The following is a 22,745-nucleotide window of genomic DNA, read 5'->3' as shown; positions in this document are numbered from 1 at the left end:
ATATATTATCTTCATATATGTATATGTACAGCTATTTAAGTACTGGCATATGTTAGAAATTGTATTTTGATGCCATCTGAATGACATAAAAATGCAGAATGGGCAAATTTCTGGCAGAAGTAAAATATTTTGTAGGATTTTTGTGGATACAGTAGTTTGCATCCACAGAGATAGTGTAGCTGTTGCAAATGCTTGTGTCTTGAATTCCGATTAGATTCCCAAAAGCTGTATGTCTTCTGTTTTTGATGCTCATATATTTGTTTAATTCAGTTATAGAAACCTTCAGTTTTACTCAGAAGTTCTTTAATATTAGTAGTAAATAAAGTGTTCAGGCACTTTTTAAAGAAACAGTGAAGCAAACATATTAGGCTGTGATTTATTTATTTTTTTTTAATCTTTCTGGGAAAAGGAAACAACTTCGGTGTTTGTTTTATTTTTTATTATTTTTTATTTTTTCCAGATTTAAAGTAGTAAAAAGAGAAAGAGTCATAAAAAGTTTGTAGGCCCAAAATACACCAGCAGCATCAATGAATCAGACAGGAACAAAATAAGCTCACCAGCTGAGAAAAAGATTGTTACTTGTCAGCAACTTCATCTCATATCACACTCACAGCCTTCTCCAAAATTTCTGAAGTCTTTTTTTAGTGTTCTTGACAGACCATTATGTTTGGGTTATTCGTTATTACTACACAGCTAGTCTTTCACCCATGCTAGGGAATTTGTGTTTGCCATTGATTTCAGTAAGACCAGATGCTAAATGGTCTAACAGTGATTAAGGACCTGGTTCCAATTCCATAACTTATATCTCAAGGAACTTTTTCACCAAAAAACCCACTGAGTCAGTAGAATAAATCTGAAAGTCAATGTTAATGATTCACTAAGTGTTATTTGACTGAATTCAGCTAGTTTATGGATTTTATAATTCCACAAAAACTTTATAATATGACATAAAACTTAAAATTTAATTTTGTTTTATTTTCATGTATGCCAGTTTCACACCAAAGATTGAAGACTGAGTAAGGATACCAAACATAATTCAATAATTTGAGAGACAATTCAAAGAACTAGCTATATTATTGTATGCATTGAATAACTCATAATTTCTGCTTAATATATAAAGTTTGCTATAATTACCATGAAAACTCCTGACTAGTTCTTTTTTTGGGGTTGTGTGGAGGAGTTAGATCTATAAATAATTTCTTTCTGATTTTGAGAGAGAGAGAAATGCCGGCACATACATCATCCATATTCTGTTTCTTTTGATCCTGCAGAGGGTAGCATGTCTAACTTTATACATGCCAAGTTTTCTGTAAAATTTCTTTTTCTTTTGAATTTAGGTCCCAGGGAAGAAATATATATATATAAAGTAGTATAAGTAAATTTGACATACCTTGGTAAGTGCATAACAAATGTGCTTGTACCTTGCAAACCCAAATCTGTGACTCAGTTTATCAAAAATCTTGGTTGGAAGTCATACTAATCAACGTGTGTGAGCCTAGATGTGTTCCTGCCACTTAACAACTAAACCCACTAAAACATTGAGGCACTTCATAGGGTTTTTGGCCTAGAACATCTGCCCAAATGGAGTTTTAGGTACATATATACAGGTTGTAAACACACATTTATTTCTGTAATATGAAAACTGATTGTCTCTCCATAAAAATGATTTCCACTGTTACTTTTTATGCAAAGATAACTTTATACCTCATTTCTTTTTACTGTCATTCCTCTGCCCCTGTGGCTGGGCAGTACATGTGAATAGTGGTTAATCTCTATTTCTTTTGCAAAGGTAACTATACCTTTTTTCATTTTACTGCCATTCCCTCTGCTTCAGTGGCTAGGCTGGTACCTGTGCATACTGCTTGATCTGTCAGAATCAAGCAGGCTTTTAAGAAAATGACTTTTGTCATTTCATTCCTTAAGATGATTCCTTGTTTTTCAATTACTGCTTTCTGACTTGAAGGTTTCTTAAGGTAACTTGGAGTTTGTTCCCAGACTGTCAACCAGGTGGCAGCAGTGCCACGTCAGAGCAGCTCCAATACCCTTTCCCTGACATCAAGTGTTAATGCAATTGACCAATCAGTGCTAAGATGATGGGAGGTAATTGGGTAATTGTATTTTACTGATCACAAGCAGAGAAAAGGGGGGGAGGGTGGGGAGGGGGGAGCGAGAGAAAGGGAGCGAGAACGGAAGGGGAGAAGGAGGAGTGTAGCCAGAAAGACTGGCCCCGGGACATTTGCAAATCCTAGGGTGCCACTGAAAGGTGGCGAGTAAGAGAAAGCTAGGGCGACAGAAAAGCGGAGCTACTCCCGGCAGCAACAACAGCAGCTGTCTGGAACTGGATATATACATAGATGCGTACGTCCATGCACACACAGGAAGAATTCAAGCTGGGAGGGAGAAAAGGTTTCGGCTGTGCAAAGGGCTATGCGTTTCAGGGATGAAACTAAAAACTGAAAGAAGCGGCCGCGCTCCTGGGAATGTATCGTCTTGGAAGGGAGGGAGACAGGAAGGAAGGAAGAAAAGGGGGAAGATAACTGGCATGTGGAAGACGATGGGAGTCTAACTCACTGCTGTGCAGAAGGGAAATCCAACTTGTAGATCTGAAATACACCAGACAGAGATTGCAAATGCGATCGGAGCTGCATTGAAACAGAGAAGGGGAGGAAAAGGGAGGCAGAGGCTGCAGAGATTTTATCCTTCTCCCTCTCTCTTTCCTTCTCTCTCAAAGAAGAAATAGAAGTTTATCCGTCTTGGTGCTGCTGGATCTTTATAGCTGCTGGACAAAAGATGGAGAGGAAGCTGAAATGAAAAGCAAAGGGAAGCTGGTCCTTGTGAAACTCACAGCTAAGAGGACAAATCACGCCTCCCCAGGCTTCTTTTGTGCCCCATCGGGGGAGTTTTAACATCAGAAAGATTTTGAGAAGTGTGGGGGGCAAAGGGGAGAGTGGGCGTTAAAAACACCCGTCCCGAGTGTTTAAAATATAACAAGGGGATGGATTTATTCTTGACAGCTGGTGGGAACCTTGAATTTTTCTCTACTCCCTCCCTCCGTCATTCCATTTAATGTGAGATTATGAAAATGCAGAGGAGTTGGAGGGAAGGCAAAAGGATATAACGTGGAGTTTAAAGCAAGGAGAGGGTGCTGATGCTGTGGATTGCTGGCTTCTTGCTGAAATCAAAAATCCAATTGCGCACTGGGTTGTGATTGGAAATCTAATCAGATCTTTGGAGAGGGGGGAGAGACACTAAAAGTTTATTATTTTGACATACACAAATAAAAATCTAAATGCATAAGGAGATTCTTTTTTAAAGGAGTGTGGGAGATAGGGAAAAAGAAGAATGGGAATCCCTGTTCTAATGTGGAGACACACGGATTGGATAACTGATAGTGCAGCAAAGAAGGGGGAAGAAGAAAATTGCCTGGCAAGACCTGGATCTTAACAGTCACAACAAAATTGCATTAAAAGAATACAGATGGAGGGCTGCTTAAAAAGAAATGTAGCTCTTTCTGCTCTCCAGAGAAAAAACAACTAGTAAGCAATGGAGAGCAGAGAAGCCAGAGAGGCAGAAAACCTCACAAAAAGGAAAGTAGGCAAAGGATCCACAGTGGAATGAAAAGTTTCATAAAGGAGAAGGACCATTTATCCTCTACAAGATTTTTTTTTTCCCCTGTTATTCTTAAACCCCTCTTTGCTGGTGAAGGGAAGCATCAATGTTACCACTACAGCAATTTTAAGCAGGAAAGTTGAACCCAACAGAAAAAAATAAAGGACAGAGAAGAGGAAAGCAGAATTGCCGGAGGGGAAGAGTTCAGCAGAGTTGGGTTGGATTGGCACCTGTATGGACTGAAATTGCCGGGAAATTGCAGTTGGATATCTTTTATTTTTTATTATTTTTTATTATTATTATTATTTTTTAATTTTGGTTTGGTTGCTGAAATGAAATAGTTTTCTTAACCCCCCTCCCCCACCCTGTTTTTTGTAACCACTCGGATTTCCAGCTGGATAGTCTTTGAGGATATAGTAAGTACACTTTCTATTTTATTATATCTTGGGAAAGAAAACGTGCCCCATTGCTTCTCTTCTTTTTCGTTATGCCTCTTTCCTTGGTCTGTTCCCCCACCTGAATAAAGAATGTGATTTAATTTTGATAACGGCGAGAGTGGGAGGGGGGGTTCATCGGGAAGAGAGAAGGAGAAAAATGAGGACAGAACTGAAATCTCACAGTAGCTCAAATGTTCCTGTTAGTAAAACTCCAGCCTTGGTAAGATGTTGCAGATGCCTGCCTGTGTGGCTTTATGGCATTTGTAAATGTTCACTAGCAAAGGAATCTTTTGAAAAAAACCCTGCAGTGAGTGATGGGTGCTGCCTGATTGCCCAATCTGTAAAATCCAGATGCAACTTGCACAGAATTGGATGTACAGGGAAGGTTTATTTACCTATTTTTTAAATTTTTATTTTTAATTTTGTAAGTGTTTAAAATAGGTTATGATTTCACTGCTGGCATCCAGTCTGACATTGCAGATCAACATGGTGTATTAACAGGAAAATTTTATAATCGAACAGGGAAATGAAGGATGGCTTTTGGTGGGAGTGGGGTCGTGTAGGGCAATAGGTGATGGGTTTTGAGGAGGCAGCTCTGAGAGAAATGGAATGTTTTACGCTCTGAGAACAAATAGTAGCAGGCAGAGAGAGGGCATTCTTCTGTTGAAGGGGAGTTTAGAGAACTGCTGTGCTAGCCACTCATGCCCTCCAGATCTCCTAGGAAATTTGTGATTTTGTGATGAATCCTCCAGGCTCCCCTAGGACTTTGATGGCAGTGGAAGGAGATTTACTGAGATTGACAGCCAGTGAGAGGATGCTGTCGTGTTTGGAGCTTTTTGTTATTATGTTGATAATGAAAATAATAAAAAGTGGCTTGTAGATGGTGGGGTTCAGAAATTAGTAATGATGTGTAAGAGACCAGTAAATGTCTCTCCCTTCCTGGAGAAGTGGGAGTGTGAAATAAAGACAGGGTAACGTGATATTTAAAATAGAGGTTCTTGTTTTCATGTGGGGAAGCATGCCACCTCCATCCACTCGTATGGCATGGATGCTTATCTTGTATATAGGGAGTTTTCTTCCTTTTACCCTTCTCATCTCCCTTACCTCTATGCTTCTCAACCTTGGCCTGCATATGGAGAGGATCCAGCTGAAAGTACTAGGCCACAATTGGGGTAGAAAGAGAGAGAAAAACTCATAGTTAAATGAACCACTGAACAGATATGGATAATTTTTAGCAGACAAGGTGCAGAGCTAGCTTTGCCAGTCATTTTACTTTTCTCTAGCTGGAATATTCTGGAGGAGGGGAAAGAAGGCAGGAATGGGGGAGATGTTGGTTGAGCCAGATCTTGATTTTTGCCATTTTTTTTTCTGGCAATGTTGCCCTCTTCCCAAGCTTCCTGTGTGAATCAACACAAACAAGAGCTCCAACTTCCCTGGATAAATACATAAATAAATATTAACTTCCTTTTTTTTTTTTTTTTTTTTTTTTCTTTCTACATTTCATACACATCACCACTGTTATTTCATGTAAATGTCCTGAATCTTTTGGCATAACGGAAATGAGACCTTCTGCTTCTCAAATGTGTCCCATGTGCTTCTGTTTGGAGGTCATGCCTCTTAAGCCTTTTCTACTTGTAAAGGATTAAGATTTAGGGTCCAGTTCTGCTCCTAAGGAAATCTCTGGGAGTTTTTGTTTGGCCACGTGTATGAATCAGACCCTTTGTGCTGTTGTGTGTAGAAAAAGAAGAAAGCAGGCACAGCAAAAGTTGTTCCTCCCAGTTCCAATTACTGCCATCCTTCTCAGTATAGCTAAATCAGTTTAGTATGAAGTGCTTAAGCCTCATTTATTTCTCTGGGCACGTGTTTTCTGGTGGGACACTAAATGGGTAATAAGTTTGTCAGCATCTGAAAGTATGCACAAAACTCAGTTCTCCATTCCTTCATGTATCATTATAAGCCTGTGCCTTATTGTGGACTACACTTACATCAGCAGTTGCAGTAATAGAGCAGCTAAATTTATGTTAAGCTGCTGCTCAGTAATTACTGAAGGAAAAAGAAGCTGGCTAAGGAAAAGGCATCTCCAAGCTTTTCCCTGGATTGCTGTCAAGTGAATACATAAACAGAAAATCTGATAGAGCAACTCTGTTTTTTTTGACAATAGAAACCACCATAGGTGCCTCGTTCATTTTGTACAATAACTAGCAGGAGGATTTTCTTGATGTGATAAGGAAGCACTGGGAAAATTTAGCCACCAGTATGGGCTGAAATAGGCAAACCATGTCAACATTAAAAAGCTAGGGATGCGCGTCTGCTTCTAAAGAGGCAACAGTTTCACACTTCAGTGAATCATTCATTTAATACAGTAGCCAAAAGACACATGGAACAACCCAGGGTTTAACTCATTCTGTCTCATAAGGGGAATGAGTATAGCATTTCTAAGCACTTGTGTTGGGGCTTATCCAGAGCCCAAGGGGCTGGTCATAAAACACATCACCGAAAGTGTCAATAGAAACATCCAGCTAAATGATGAGCATCAAATCTCCTCAAACAGAGGCAAGAACTGGTTGTCTCTGCTACTTCCTTTGCATGTTCCTGAGTACAGGTGTATCATTCAGCAGCTTGTGCTGATCCTGCAGGCTGTCTCCTCTCCAAAACATGGACTATCCTTTCACACACTGGTCTGTAAAGGTGGTGCTGTACCATTATGTGTATATTTAGGCACCAAATGCTTGTACAGAAGGAAAGAGACAGCTGTTCTAGAGAACCCTGCTCCATTTGCTGTAGTTTTTCTCCAGAAGGTCAGAGATCATGGATCTCAAACTTAAAGTTTTCTTGGCAACTGGAGGTTAGTACTGCAAAGGGGTAGCTGGTCCATGGTTTTTCACAGGTAGGGAATGATTTTCAGTTACTGAGAATAGGAACATGCTCAGTTTGCTGGAGCAGTAATTTTTCTACCACATTAGCTCTCAGCCTGATAGCACTGAGTGAAAAATAAACTTTCAAACTGGGCAAAACCCAAGAAAGAATGCTGTAGGTATGAACCAATACAAGCAATTGTATGGGACTGGAGGAAAAGAAAGGGATTTCCAAGATGTTGCCATAGCTTCCTGCATACAGACTCCAAAATGATTTGTCTGTGACCTTAAAAGCTGGATCCCATTCCACACACAGATTCTAGCTGTGACAATATGAGACAGGAAGATTTTTCACAGTACTCAAGGCAGGCTTTTAGCATGTTTGGTGAAAAATTGCAAGACAAAATATCCAAGAATGAAGTGTCAGTGTATTCGCTAAAGGAGTGCACTGTGCACAGTAGCAGTGTGCGAGAGCCTCCATCTCAGCTGTGCCACTATGCCTTCACTTTAGCTTGCAGAGATCTCTTTCATTTTGACTGCTAGTGAGGGAATGAGGAGAGAGAAGTGGGTGTTACTGCCGCTTGCAGTCTGGGAGGGAAATGACTGAGGAAACACAATTAGCACCCACTAAATTATTTCTGAGGTAGTCAAGCTGGCTGGACTTTGAGCTACTATTAGCAGGGGCCTTCCTCCTGCATTTCCATCTGTTCCTTTGCCAGCTGCCCTATGAAAATCGTAATGAAAAATAAGTCTCCTTCAGTTATAAAGTGCTGCCCCTCCAGGACAACCCAGATAATAAGAATTTAGTAATAGCAGCAGTCGTGGGGACCCAGAAGGTAGCCTTGCAGCGCTCTCCAGTTCCAGAGTGTGGGCAAGGAGCTGATCCTGCCTCCGCTTCCGGTAATCACGTCCTGTAACAGCAGAAGACATGGGGGTTGTACTCGTAACATTTTGGAGTGGTTTATTTAACGGTGCTATTTAAAAAATAAAGGTACCTGTTATTCAGCTTTTCTATCACAGCTGCTTCTTCTCTTGTGGGATAGAAATAGGGAACCAAGAGGGGCAATGGGTGTGCTAGTGGTGTGTTTTAATTGCGATGCACAAGCTGCAATACGTGGAAATGAATTAAAGCCTAGTTCCTGGTATGGGGCCTGGATTTTTTGCTGTCTGCTAGAGGAAAAGGCAAAAATCAGAAGCTTGTCCATGCACACAATAAAAGAGAATCAGGATCTACATTTGGTATCCAAGGAAGCGAGAGCAGAATCCTGCAGGGCTTTTTGTTCATTGTTTAAATGTTGCCATAGCAATATCTCAGGGCACAAGTTACATGTTTTCCACTTCTTGAGTTGAGCTTTTCTTCCCTCTCTGCTCTCTTTCTCTCTCTTTCTCTGTTTCTCTCTCTGGATCTACTCAACAACCAGGGGGATCTCTGCAGAACTTTGTACAACAATAGGAAAAGGACTTTGAGAGCTGTATTATCTGTCCACTTATGTCCGTTCCCTGTCATTTGCTAATATGTTGAAAACCAATTAGGAGAAAATTGTTGGACGGAAGTGAAGTGTGAGCCTCTTGTTGTTAGGACATTGAGCACATTGCAATATTTTGTGTAGTGGTGATATGTTAATTGGATAGCTGCAGGCAAGTGAAGTGTAGCAGTCGCTGACAATTAGAAACAACAATGAACTTGCCAGGACTGAGTCTATTCCTTGGGCAGATTAAAATGCATTGCAGGTATCTACCAGAGCTTCTGTAGATTGAAATGCTCGCACCACTGTAAGAACTCGTGAAATTCTGTTTTCACAATGCCAAGACAAGATTTACCCTTGCTGCTTGTGAAAGGGAGAGAGGCAGTATCAGACCACAGAATAAAGTCTTCCCTAGTATTTGCTGCAGAGCTTGTACTTGTTATGTCAGGACTGTGGGGGTGCAATGTAACAAGAAAACCAGCAGAATTAAAAAGGGAAACAAACCAACCCCAAATCAAAGAAGAAGAAGAAGAAAGATAATTCTCCAGAAATGAGGTTTCACATGCAACTACTTAAAGCTTACTTTAGGAGTAATGCAGCAAAATAAATAAATGAATGAGTTTTTGTCTGCAAACCCAGCATCAATTCAGGGTATTTAGGTAGGTCATTTGTGTTTAAAGGGATTTTCTATTGCTTTTCTGGTTTTTATTTGGCAGCTGTGGGATCCATACAGTCCCTGTGCATTAAAATAACCCTCAGAAATATGGATGTGGTTTCCCTTTATGTTTGTGTGGACCCTATAATATGAGCTGATGTCCTAGAAGCCTAGGTCTTGGTACTTTTTCTTCACTATACATACAAGAATGATTGTTTTAAGAGCCAGACCAAATCCCAAAAGGCAGTGTTGGTAATTTAAAACAAACAAACAGACAAACACGCTATTAATGTAGTTTTTATCTGCAGCATGTTTTATTTCTGCCTACAAATCTTTCTTCACTTTCATGGCAACAACCACTTCACTCATGTGACGTATTACGTAGGAAATAAAACCAAGAACATAAAGAAGCTGTTGTTTATTGATGGGGTGAGTGTAACATAACTGATAACATTGCAGGTTTCCTTGCAGTTTTGTTTCAGGTTTTCTTTTCCTTAAGCAAAAGACTGCCTTAAGACCTTGAGTAGGCACGAATTATTTTAATATACCTTGATTTGTCCTCAGCATCTCTGAGATGACCAAAAGAGTGGCCAAGTGTGGTATGGGGATGGAGATAATCACCTCACTTACCATTCATTGTGCTTCTGCTTACTCATCAAATTACTGAAGCCCACTGTCTTGACTGGAATTTGATGTAAGGAGTTTAGGATGAAAATTTTGGCATTATTGGGCCTTCTATATAGACTAAATAGACCAAAACTATAGACCAACATTTTACTTTCCTTTTAATCTCCAAAACCAACTACTACTGAGAAGGTGGAAAAGGCGGGAATTATAATCTCCCTTTTTTGTGAGGGAATTCTGTCTTGTGGAGAATGAGTTAAAAATAATGTTTTAATTTTAATATGCTAATGCATATTTTTCTGTTCTAGTGCAACACTGCAACATGTAGAATTTAGTCTGTTGTATAGTAACCCTTCCATGCAAACAGTTTCATACATTTTACATTTATTTCTCCTCACGTCTGTCCTTATGCAAAGATAAATGCAGTTCTGTTCCAACTAATCTAAATTGGAGCCTTAGTAATGACTGCAGCAGGACTGATCCTACTCTTTTTTTTTTTTTTTTTTTTCCCCTAAATTAAGCATAAAACCTGTTTCAGTTTCATAAAGAAACAATAGGGCAAGGATTTATATTCATAGGCATAAAAAGGTGATCTGAATGCCATTTTGAATTGATATTTGAATTGATAAACTGTCTAAATTTTACATTGTTCCAGATTACCCTCATAGTCCCTGATGACATTCCAGGTGGGAATGTAATAATTGATGGATTAATTAAATAATCTAGTCCCTGTTACTGCCATAGCAAAACTTCAAGTTATATTAAAAAGAAAAAAAAAAAAGATTTTTTTATATTTTGCAAAATGTCATATTTTAGGGCCGAATTCTTAGTCACTTATTGCCAGGAGAATTTGGTGTTGGTGTAAACTCTCTGCATTACATATTCACATCAATAACTAAATATTGTGACATGTTCTAATAAGTATAACAATAACAACAACAAAAAAAGAGTTCACCTTTAAAAGCTACAGGAGAGGGATGTGCAAGGCTAGAAAAGGGTTAACTTAAGGAACCATAGCTTTTCCTCCCTCAATGCATGCAGATTTCAAATGAAGTGTGCAAAAAAATATTAAATTCCATGAGCTTCTTTGCCAAGGGGCATACATGTTGTGCTACGGGTTTTTTACTTAGCTGTTTGGTTTTACAAGAATTTTCTCTGCCAGTACTGTATTTGTGAGCCCTTATTTGAGAGGCAGGTTCTTCTACAAGTGGTTATATATTATTTTTCCAGAGGCAAGCTTTTATATTTGTTCCATCATTTAAAGAAACGAGGTTCATTTTTGTTAGGGTTGTTGATGGCAAATCTACTAAAGGGGAAGGATGATGACCCCGTTAGCCTTTCAAGTTGCTCATATGCAGTGCACAGTCTCTCTTCAATAAGAGTTTTATTGCATTTAACGCCCGTGTGAATTTTGACTGTATATGATGCAGGGAATTAAAACCATAATGGATTTCTCTTTTGGACTGGAAAGAGGTCGAAAAGCCTCACCTTCAGTGAATGTTTGTGTTGATATCTCTCTTTCTGTAATGTGTTTCACTGAGTAGTCTGGCCCTGAAAATTGAGAAATATACATTAAGTAAAGGTCTGGAGGTATTTGTTAAAGACTGCTGAATCAAGCCATAGCAGAGGATAACTTAGTCCTTAAGTACCTTTCTATAACTTGTGGAAAAAATAATTGTCTTTTTTATGGGAAATTTCAATTTTTGGAGTATGTATGTCAATCTCAGAGCTGTAATAAAATGTCATTAAGAGCTGCAGAGAACTATAGATAATAATTTCCCATTACAAAAAGTATTGTCTAATTTAAGGCATCACCTATATAATCTTTCATTGTGGCAAAGAAAGATGAAATTGATGGTTGCCTATACTAAATGAAAGATAAAATGCAGCCAGTAATGGTGCTTCAGAAGGATTTCTCTTCTAAACCTAAGGAAAATATTGGAAAATAGATTGAAAAGAACATTTAAGCAGACATCTGTGAATAAAAACTAGATTGTTTCTAGGAATGTATTGTTTTGCCAGAGAAAAACCCAAATCATAGAAGAGTTCATGTTGTCTTTGATACAAGGGAAAATGAAGCCAAAAATTAACAATTAAGCCAACGTCAAAGCAAACTTTTATATAGCAGAGAGAAAAGAAAGAAAAAGAAAAAAAAAAAAAAGCAACAACCCATATAAATAATATGTTTTAATGTGAATATAGCTAATAAGATAATTTACCAAAGAAATCCAAAAAAAATTTTAATAGGAAAGAAGTGGTGAGGTTGGATGGTAGGCTGAAATATACTTAGAAATGAGGTATTGTTCTTATTGCTGTTCTTAGTGCTGCTTTAATTGCAGACATCTTATGAAGAGTTATTGACAGTAGTGATGCAGAAATGACAGAATTTTTCAATTAAAATTTCCATTCTGCATCTGGAAAAATTGTGATTAAAAATTTTTACCCTGAAAGGAAAAGGCAAGTGAAAAGAAATTGGAAATTATTTATTAGAGGTAAATATTTTAAAATCAACAGTCCTGTTATATTTTTTTCTGAAGATTATTTCAGAGTGTCTCTCTAGACAATATTCCAATGACATAAGTACAAATGATTACCTTGGTAATCATTTACCAGTTTGTCTTGCATAAATTTTAGGCAAAATAACAGAAAATGTAACACAGGATTCAGCTGGTAGAGAATTAAAGCAAGAGAAATGTTTGATGGCAATAGTTAGATGTTTAACTATTATGTTTAAATGTTTAACTGTTAAATGTGTTAAAGAGAAATGTTTGATGGCCTAAAGTTAATAAATAAATAAATAAATAAATCTATCAAGCAAACAATGTGACTGATGACACTGCAAGGTTCACAGATAGAAGTTACTGTGAATATACAGTAAAGTTAAAACTTTGGACTGCATAGGATACTCATTAAAAACTTGGAAGGACTGGTCAGATATTAGAAATGAGTATTGGTCAGAAATAAATATTATGGGGAAAGACATGTATATTTTAATATATTCTACAGGGTTTGTAACTCTTACAATACTTGGATCAATGATCTAGGCAGATCATTGACAGAAGATTACACTTAACATCACTGACAGAAAATTGCACTTAATGTAAGTGTAGGGCCCACAGCTGGTCAAATGGCTTGGATAAGAACAGCTGTTAGGATGACAATGTGAGGGTAAACCAAATGAATGAGATACACAAAGCAAACTGAGAGGGCATTTCCCCATAATGATAATGCTAAAGAGAAGAACTATAAACAAAAATTTAAACAAAGGGATCAGTTTGGAAATACGTGTAAAAGAAGCATGAAACTTTGTCAGGGTGAGTGGCTGGGCAGGTGAGAGAAACAGAACAAGAAACTGGCTTGACACTGCAAAACGTATCCCCGTGTCATTGTGATCTTGACTAGATCTGACCTAGGTGCTTCTGCACTGTATATTAACAACGAGCTAGCATCCAGCTAGTGGAGTGCTGAACAGAACAGGGTGTCACAAGCAGGTAACCACACTTTGCAAATTCATGGGAGAACCATGAGCGTTTTCTCCCCAGCAAGTGCATTAGTGGATAACAGCAAGTGGGACAGGACCACACAGAGCTGGACCACCCATATCTCAAGAGGAGGAATGAGCAAGCAGGGGAGCCTGTGTGCTCTGAAGTGGGGATATGCTTATAACCCACATGGCTTATGAGAGTATCTGTGTGGTATTATTTGAGGGATTTAACTGTAGGGGTGTTTACAAGTTTTTTAGGGGTTTATTATCATTTTTAAGTGTTCAGTGTTGCGGTTTACCTGTTGTATTGCTGATCATGTACCAGCAATGACTGATAGCTAATAACATTATTTAATCAGTAAACAGCTTTGAGAAGTGACATAAGTCACATGGATTGAGAAGTTTTTCCTTGTAACAGTAAGTATTAACAGCATGGTAAATTACAGGTATGCAGAGTGATATGGATACAAAATGTTATGTATAAGAATGACAAATATAGATGAATGAGGGACATTCATCTGTAAAAGCAATTCTGAAAAGTATTTGAGGTCATAAAAGATACGAAATTCTACATGAGTTCCCAGAGTGATCCTGTGTTTAAAAAGACTACATGTATGTTGTACCATTTGATAAATAAGCAGAGAAATAGAATAATGATTTCAACAGGAAAACATGAATGGTATGTACATTTCAGTTTGTAAACGTTTTCAAAATTATGTTGAAATGAAAGAAGAGACACAAAAATGCTGAGTTGATAAAGGAAAAGGTTTTAGATGTTTCAAAGTTTTCTAATATAGCAAATATAAGAAGAAGAAGCAATAGCTGGAAGCTGTGGTCTCATACATTCAGATTAAAAAATAAGATAGATTTCTAATGGTGAATGTAATTCACTATTTTAAAAGCTGCTTGGAGAAGTCCCATTTTTGCCATCTCTTGGATTCCATGTTCATAAATTGGTTTTCTTTGTGGAAAAGTGTTTTAAGGACGTATGTATTACTGAGTTTGCTGTGCTGTGATATTTAGTAAGGCAGACTAGCTGTTTCTGAGGTCCCTGTACCTATGCCTATGATTCTGCACGTAGAAGGAATGCAGCCTGGGCATTCATAACCAGGCTTCCAATCCTGTCATCAACAAGCATGTCTGCCTTGCAATAGGTAAATATAGAGGTGTCAAAGTTGTTTTACCTTTCTCCCTGTTTCTCTCTGCTTATAGGCCAGTAAACATTATTCTGTTAGTATTTTTATCTTGCTGTGAATGTCACTGAAGCATTTTAGGCTAGAAATATATTTTTTGGTCTTCATAAAAGAACTCAATTTTGGGACTTTTTTTTTCTTGTTTGCTTCTTTTGCTAATGTGTGTACCTGCATTGACAGAACAACTAAGAAGAGGAAAGAATTAAGTCAGTTTGACCCTGCATCTGCCAGCATATTAGCTTTTGGTGATATAGGTTACAATTGTATGCAGTCTCTGTGGGCTGTTTTCTCGTATTTCTAACTATTCTTCCCTTGATTTCAAGTTTAAGATTTGTTCCAAGCTTTTCAGAAAAATTTACTGATGGAAATCTAAAACACAGATACATATTCTTCACAGAGAGGGTGGTTGCACACTGGAACAGGCTCCCCAGGGAAGTGGTCACTGCACCGAGTCTGTCTGAATTTAAGAAGAGATTGGACTGTGCACTTAGTCACATGGTCTGAACTTTTGGGTAGACCTGTGCGGTGTCAAGAGTTGGACTTGATGATCCTTAAGGGTCCCTTCCAACTCAGGATATTCTATGATTCTATGATATTTCATACTTTCAGGTGAGATCAGTGGTCATTCTCTGCTTACTTTTGAGTTTCATAGTATCTTTCATAATCCAAGCCAATTTGTGTGTGTGTGTGTGTGTGTGTCATGGTTCCGCTCAAGTGGGCAGCCGAGCTCCACCACCGCCACTCTCTCACTCCCCCTCCTCAAAGAGGAACGGGGAGAAAGTATGTGAAAAGGGCTCAAAGGTTGAGATAAGGACGAGAAAATCACGCAATAATTATTGTAATGGGCAAAACAGACTCAGCATAAGGAGATAGTAAGATTTATTGCTCGTTACTAACAAGCTAGAGAAGTGAGAAACAAAGGAAAGAAACCAAAAGCACCTTCCCCCCCATCCACCCTCTTCCACCTCCTCCCCCCGAGCGGCGCAGGGGAACGGGGGAATGGGGGTTATGGTCAGTCTACAGCACTTCTTCTCTGCCGCTCCTTCTCGGTCACTCTCGTCCCCTGTACTGTGGGGTCCCACCCACGGGATGCAGTCCTTGATGAACTGATCTGGCATGGGCTTCCCACAGGCAGCAGCTCTTCCAGAGCTGCTCCAGATATGGGTCCGTACCACGGGGTCCATCCCTCAGGAGCAAACTGCTCCAACCTGGCTCCCCCACGGGCAGCAGCTCCTGCCAGGTCACCTGCTCCTGCGTGGTCTCCTCTCCACGGGCTACAGGTCCGGCCCGGAATCTGCTCCGGCAGGGGTCTTCCACAGGCGGCAGTCTCCATCGGTGCAGGGCCACCTGCTCCACCGTGGTCTCCTCCACGGGCTGCAGCGTGGAACCCTGCTACACCGTGGTACTCCATGGGCTGCAAGGGGACATCCTGCTTCACCATGGTCCTCACCACAAGCCGCAGGGGACTTCTGCTCCAGCGCCTGGAGCACCTCTCCCCCTCCTTCTTCACTGACCTTGGCACCTGCAAGGCTGTTCCTCACTCCTCTCACTCTCCCAGCTGCTGTGTGGCACAGCGTTCTTTTCCCTGTCTTAAATATGCTCTCACAGAGGTGCAAAACAACATCGCTTATTGGCTCAGATCTGGAAAACAATGGGGCCCTTACCAAACATGAGGCAGCTTCTAGATCCTTCTCACAAAAACCACCGCTATGACCCCCTGCTACCAAAACCTTGCCATGTAAACCCACTACAGTGTGTAAACTGTTTGCAGCATTCAGGAGCCCTCCTGAAGTACTACACAATTTGATTGTTAAAACTGAATATAGTTATTTTGAGAGGTCAGGGACTGTGAGAAAGTATTCTCTCAGGCAGCAAAGGGCATTCCTTTGGAGGTAAATATATTCAATTGCTCTCAACTATAACTTGTCAGCAGATTCTGTGTCCTGAGATATCAAATCCTTATTTCTTCCTTTTTCTTTCTTTTTCTGAGACAACAACAAATATCAACAAATTTGCAAGTCTTAGGAGATTTTGATCTAATTAATGTTTCCAGAATGAATACTCTGTGATACTTCAGCAGTACCAATGTACAAAGAGGCATATTTTGGAGTGTCAGGTTGAAACAAACATATTTTATTCTTCATCTTTGACCTTCCTTCCCTTACTTACTGCTCTGCACCCATTCTGTGTATATCAACTGCAGCTAATGAAAATGTAAAACAGTGGTATATTCTTTGTTACTCAACTGAATTGTCTCCCAGTTAATGTTTGGACTGTCACTGCATGAGATAACAGGACATTCTTCTAGTAATGTGGCTTCATGAGATGCTGTACAGCTTACTGTGTCAGCTTATCCAAAGAAAAACTAACATTTAATAGGCCTGATTCTCCGTGTGGCTTGTATATCACTGAGTGATCATCGTATTCAGACAGTACAAAACTAAAAGTGTAGTGTTTTCTGCTCTCCTAATGTAGATGGAAATAACTGTGTACAAGATAGTGGGAACTTCAATGCTTTGTTGAGGAAGTCCCCACTTTTCAGTACTGCAGGGGCCACAGAAAGCCCGCTGACCTTTCAAGTATTTCTAATTTTATGAAGTTCAAGATGAAGTTAGAGACATGGTTGTAGTTCCCACCTTGATAATCTATTTTGTATTATGCTTCTTTTGGCACTCTTTATTATACCCTTGCTTTGGATGGATAGTCTTACTTTTCAGGGACTGTGAAAATGAGTTAAATTATCTCATATGCTTGCTTATGGTAGAAAACTGTGGCATGATTTTATAACATACTAACATGCAGTGAAGTTGCACTGAGTCCTGGTATAGCTGCTGTGTGTTAGATTAGCTTACATGAAGGCATTGTTAATAAGTATGTCTGCCTGGGTAGTGAGTGTAGTAGTAATCAGCATTTTGAAAGTTCATACCTTAATCCTCATTCATTTTTCCATGTGTCCCAAATAGCGTGGTAATGGATTTTCAAGGAAAATTGTTACATGTCCCTTACTGCTCCCACAAAAACCAGTAACTTCCCCCTACTGTTGAAATCCTACAAAACTGATTGTCTAGGATAATGTTCTTAAAATGTTTTAATTTGTACTCTCAGCTCATCCAGGATTTATAATTTCATGAGGAATCGTTTTCCTACTTATCCTTCATTTTCTCACACACACTTTATGCAATGTTCATCCTTTAGATTTAAATCAAATAAAAAATTAATCAAATATAGCTGAAAATTTGCATCATTGTTCCATTAATATATTACAGTAAGTGTCTGCTTCGGTGTTGGAAAAACAAGGCTTAAGTCTAGCAGACATTGTCTTGGATGTTCTCTCCTCTTCTTTCTCTCCTATTCCCTCCCTAAATTCCCTTGTCAGTTTCTTTCCAAACCATTCACCTACCATGGAACCAGCCAACTGATGGCAGGGGTCAATATGTATTCAGTTTGCATACTGGGAAAACTAACTTTTGGCTGCTTCTCATTCCCAGACTAGAGTTCCTTATGGATATTTTGTGTCAATAACCCATCCCTCCCCAATGGTAGCAGAGTTCAGAGGCTGTTTTTCTCCTGCAAAAGTTCAAAAGGAATGCTTCATGCCATAGGTCTGTGAAAGATAAGGGCTATCTTGAGTGATCACAGCAATTAGGAGAGGTGTCTGAGGACTGGGGAAAAGCCAGCATTTTTATAGCTCTGTTTAAGGACAAGTTAAAAACTTGAAAGATATAGTGCTGTTCTTGCTTGCTCTTCTATGCGGAGAGACCTGTGGATCAGAAAGAAGTCATCTCTCTAAAAATAAGGGCATTCCATATTGAGGAAAAAATGTATTAGTGAAGCTGTCAGATTTCACTAGTTTGACTTAAACTACTTTTGCTACTAAAATTCCATATTCATTTGTCTGTATGCATGGGTGTGTTTAAGATCGTAGATTGTCCTTGAAGATTTTGGAATATATTTGGATTTATGACGTGTTAAACATGATGATTCTTTGCACAGGTGGTTGCATTATAGAAAAATAGCAGGGAAATAGTATTTTTTTTTTTTTTTGGATATATTTAGCAAAGCACCTGCTTCCTTAAGTCTCTCTGTGTAGGAAGGGGATAGAAATCTCCACACATTAGTCATGTAGATCTCAGAAGAATTATAACATATGGCATCTAGGTTTAAAAAAATATATCTTATTTGAGAAAGGTTTAGAGATGAAGTTTTTTTTCAATACAAATAATTTTTAAAAATCCACATGCTCCAAAAGCAAGAAAAATTATCTAATCTTATATCAGATCTTTCCCCCTCTTCATTTCAAATGATTCATTTTAAAGGGTAAACAGGATTAAGAGAGACATTTAAATATTGTAGAATGGACAGTTTTGGGTACTGTAATGGTCACCTCTAGAGATTTCTTGACTCTGGTCTCTGTGTGCCTACGTCTGACTTACCGCATGAAACAAAATACACAAATTCTATGTACTCCATTGTACCTCTCTGTAACTTCAGAGAAATTACTTCTGCATATTGCAGGGAAGAACCTTCCAAATTTATGCAGATAAAACTGTTTTTAATATTTCAGACATCAAAAACAGTTTAATATGATTTAAGCAGTGGGAATAGGATTTAAGGGGAGTTTTTTGTGAGATTAGTTCATAGTTGCATGAAAGGACCTTGAATAAAAGACATTTTGTAAGCCCAATTTTAGTGCAATCAGTATTGCCATACATAACACACATTTCTATGCAGAGTAGGAGAGGAAAACAAAGAAACATGTACATCTCATCCTTAAATATTCCATTAGTGAAATAATTCTAGACACGTATGTCAAAAACTTTTCTCATGCTTCCTTTCTTAAGAAAGGATTTTCCTGATCTGCCAGCAATTTCCTGATACTGCTAACTATTTTATATTCAGACTCTTAGTGATTTTTTCCTCCTCACTTATTTCGCCTCAGGCATAAATTGAATTGAACAAACAAACAAGAAATTATTCCCTTCTGAATGTTGAGGAGTAATGCAAGCCTGTCAAATCTTACTCTTAAGAGTAAGTATTTTCAAACTTAAGCATATTCAAATATCCCTTTGACATTCTAGCTCTAAGTAAATAAGAGAGATTCAGTAAAACCTTTTCAGGTTTTCTACACATTTTACACTGAAATTGTTACTTATTTATTTTTAAGTTATACACTGGAATGGTTGAAGAGCACAGTGCACAAACCCTGTTTTCCCTGGACACTGTTGATGTTGCAATAGTTCACAAGGTTTAAAGATAAAAAGTTATTTTTGTCATAATTCACAACTTTTGGGGCTCCTGTTTGCATTAGACGTCAACTTATTTTGCATTTAGTAGATGAACCACTTCCCACTGCTGGATGAAAGGTGCAGTGCTCTATATATAGATTTACTTTTTTTTTTCCTGAAACCAGGGAACTGATTTCTTTACTTTGTCTTAGGGGAAGATTAGGATAAATTCAGTGTTGAAGATCTAGACAACTAATTACTGAGTATAATATTTATCTGTATGTGATTGAAATAATTTTGGCTGTCTTAAATGCTGGGACCTGATGCAGCTAACCTTAAATTTAGTGGGAGGTATTCAGCCATCACGATGATGCATGCTTTGCTTCTCTTATGTTGAATTTGCTTACCTAGTCATTGCTAACATGTATCAAGTCAGCAACTGGCATTACAGATTCTTTTTGAAGGGTGGTAAATTCTCTAAAATCTAATAATCTCCTTTCAGCCTACCCTTCTTATGCAGACACTCATACCCTCCCTCCAATGCAAATGAACAGAGAACCTCAGGGAATACTTGGACTTTCAGATGTGACTCAGAGGTCGATAGATTCAGAGCCTCAGGCAGCAAGTGAAATTCACAGCTAAGGACAATTTATTGTGACCACCCTGATCCAGGAACCTTCCAGCACAACCAAGGGGTTTGGTGATGTCTTGATTTCTCACATTGTCAGCTTCCATGAGTTTGCATAGGAAGGCATGTCTCCTACTGAATTAGAAATATTCTGATGAATAAAAACTGCATATTTGAGAAAAGGCTTTGGTCAAATTTAATATTTTCATTACAGGTTCCCATGTTACTGTTCCTAGGTATTAATTACTGTTTATGAAATGAAAATTCGGTAAAACAAAATTTAGTCAGATGTTTGGTAGGGTGAAAAGGAAAAAAATGTAATGATAAGTTCCTTCCTTCTTATTTCCTTTCTTTTTTCATTCTTATTCTTTTATTTTTATTTTTCCTTGGGTTCTCTGTGGAGATAACAACACAGTTAAGGCACCTAAATCTATCAATTTAGCAAGCACTAGCGTGCTTGCTTTTGCTTGGCACATCAAGTATCTTTTAACAATTGTGTTTAACACAGAATCTGTCTTTTTGGTTTGAAATGCTTTGGTTTTGAGTGTTGTTTGTTTGTTTGTTTTTCCTTAACATTATTTCATCGTGTTTTAAAAGCCCTGAATAAAGTTTACATTAATTCAGAGGCCCTTGTTGAAGTTTTGTGCATTGTTTAAATTCCATGTTGCTGGAATGTTAAGGATAGAAGGCACCTCAATAGTTAATGAACCAAATAAAGGAGAAATTGTCCACACATTCAAAATTCATTTCTCACATTGGAGGCAGAAGATAGTTATGGTGAATTTTGCAACAGGCTTCTCCCACGGGGTCATATTTTATTAAACTGAGTAAATTGGATGAGTCAGAGACATAGCTGTCTAGGAATTTAAACAAAATAATTGACACATTATCTGCCAAACATACTGTATTTTTCTTTATTTTTGTGGTGGGTGGTAGGTTAAGAGATGTCTGCATAAACTCCAGTTGATGAAGAGAACAAGATGGTGCATTTTTGCATTTTGCTTTGTTCTGCATTCCACAAAGTAGATCTGCTTCAGATATCACTGTCCTCCTGTACTCCCTTCCAAAGGGTAAAGGATGAAGAGTTGTTTTTGGATGAAGAGTGGAGAAAATCCTAAAATCGTCTAATTTCCAAAGGAAAAAAATCCCTTACAGTGCTTACTGTTTTTTCAAACCCATCTTATTTACTTCTCTAATAGCAGCATTTTTCCACTTTTAATAGTATGTGTTCAACAGTGGACTGAAGGTAGAAAGCTAAAGGACTTCTTTGAATTTTATCATGGCAGATTTCCCTCCAGACTCTTAGTCCATAGATGAAAATAATTGTGCCACAATGCCAAGAAATTAAATCCTACCACAACTCCAAAATGCTATGAAAACATACCATTGCATAACTGTGATTCCAGTGAATGGACTCATTATGACTAAAATTGTCTAACGTTCTATTGCCTTTTTGTTCATATCTGGCAGGAATCAGGCTATCTCATCGTGGTACACAATAGGTTTTTCTAAATATGGGTGAAAACTAGAACGTTCTTTGGAACAAGTATTGCCTAAATACAACAGAAGTGAATGGAGAATGCTGGCTTTAATTAGTGATACATTCTTGCATTGGAAAATGATCAGCAGATCAGTCATCTTTGGGTGGAAGGAAGCTCCTGTTACCAGATGGAAAATAAATTGAACATTTCTCATCCCTCAAAAAGATAGTGCCAAAGTAGAAATCTATACATATTTAAAAAATCCTAACAAATCCTGCAATATTTTGGAAGAACTGAGGGGGGGTTGTGTGTGTGTGTTTTATTTTTTTATTTTAATTTTCTTTTTAAAATCATTTCACTTTGTGTTCTAGCAATAAACTTGCCCAGTGTAACTTGCTTTTTGTAGTTAGTTTCCTATTTCTTAAATATGAATGAGATATGAGTAAATATTAGACAGTTGCGCACTAAAAGTTCAATTCTCTTTAAAGAGTAAGGATATATGGTATTAATGCTTTGGAATGAGCAATCCTCAGTTTCAATTTTATGGTCTTTTCATTTCTTTTGTCTCCAGTATTTTATAAGGCATGGGAATTAGCTACCATCAATATCTCAGTAAAAGCTAAAGCCCTCAAACCTGAGTTCTTTGAGTAAGGTAAAACTAAATCTATATCCAGATATGTTTACGTGCAGTTTGCCTTTTCCAAATAATTTCAATGGCTGCAGTTCTTATGGACTTCAGCTCTTGGAACATTACAAAATGTTGAGTCCTAACATAATGTAAATCATGTATTTCATCAGAGCTGTCTTTCAAATAAAAAAGAATTAGTGTAGTTTGGTTTTACGTTCGCCTTTTCAAAAGATTATGTTGTTAGATTATATGTCAGTGTGCTTGAATAGACTAGAAGATGAATGATCATTTTGCAGTCCTGTGGTACAGGCTATGCAAACATTTATTAAATAAAACTGATAAACGTAGTTTAGTTTAACTGCGCAATTGCATTTATTGCCAAATCCAATCTATATATACACAACACATCTATCCTGTCAAAGTCCATTCCTATTGTGTAAGAATATATTAAAGTGACATG

General features: G+C 38.1%; 1 protein-coding gene across 3 annotated transcripts in view; it reads left to right on the top strand.

Annotated features, from left to right (window-relative positions):
- Positions 1–2,149: 2,149 nt before the first annotated feature.
- LRRC4C (leucine rich repeat containing 4C) overlaps positions 2,150–22,745 on the top strand; it is a 91,313-nt gene continuing 70,717 nt past the window's right edge. For 2 of the 3 annotated variants that reach the window (XM_068684695.1, XM_068684692.1), the window contains exon 1: positions 2,150–4,025. The gene's annotated coding sequence lies outside the window, so the exon portion shown is untranslated. Of the gene's footprint in view, positions 4,026–9,387; positions 9,452–22,745 lie in introns of those variants that run through there. The other variant, XM_068684693.1, reaches the window with a different exon arrangement.

Source organism: Anas acuta, chromosome 5, assembly GCF_963932015.1.
Source record: "Anas acuta chromosome 5, bAnaAcu1.1, whole genome shotgun sequence".
Lineage (NCBI taxonomy): Eukaryota > Metazoa > Chordata > Aves > Anseriformes > Anatidae > Anas > Anas acuta.
This window is presented reverse-complemented; position numbering and strand designations above follow the sequence as displayed.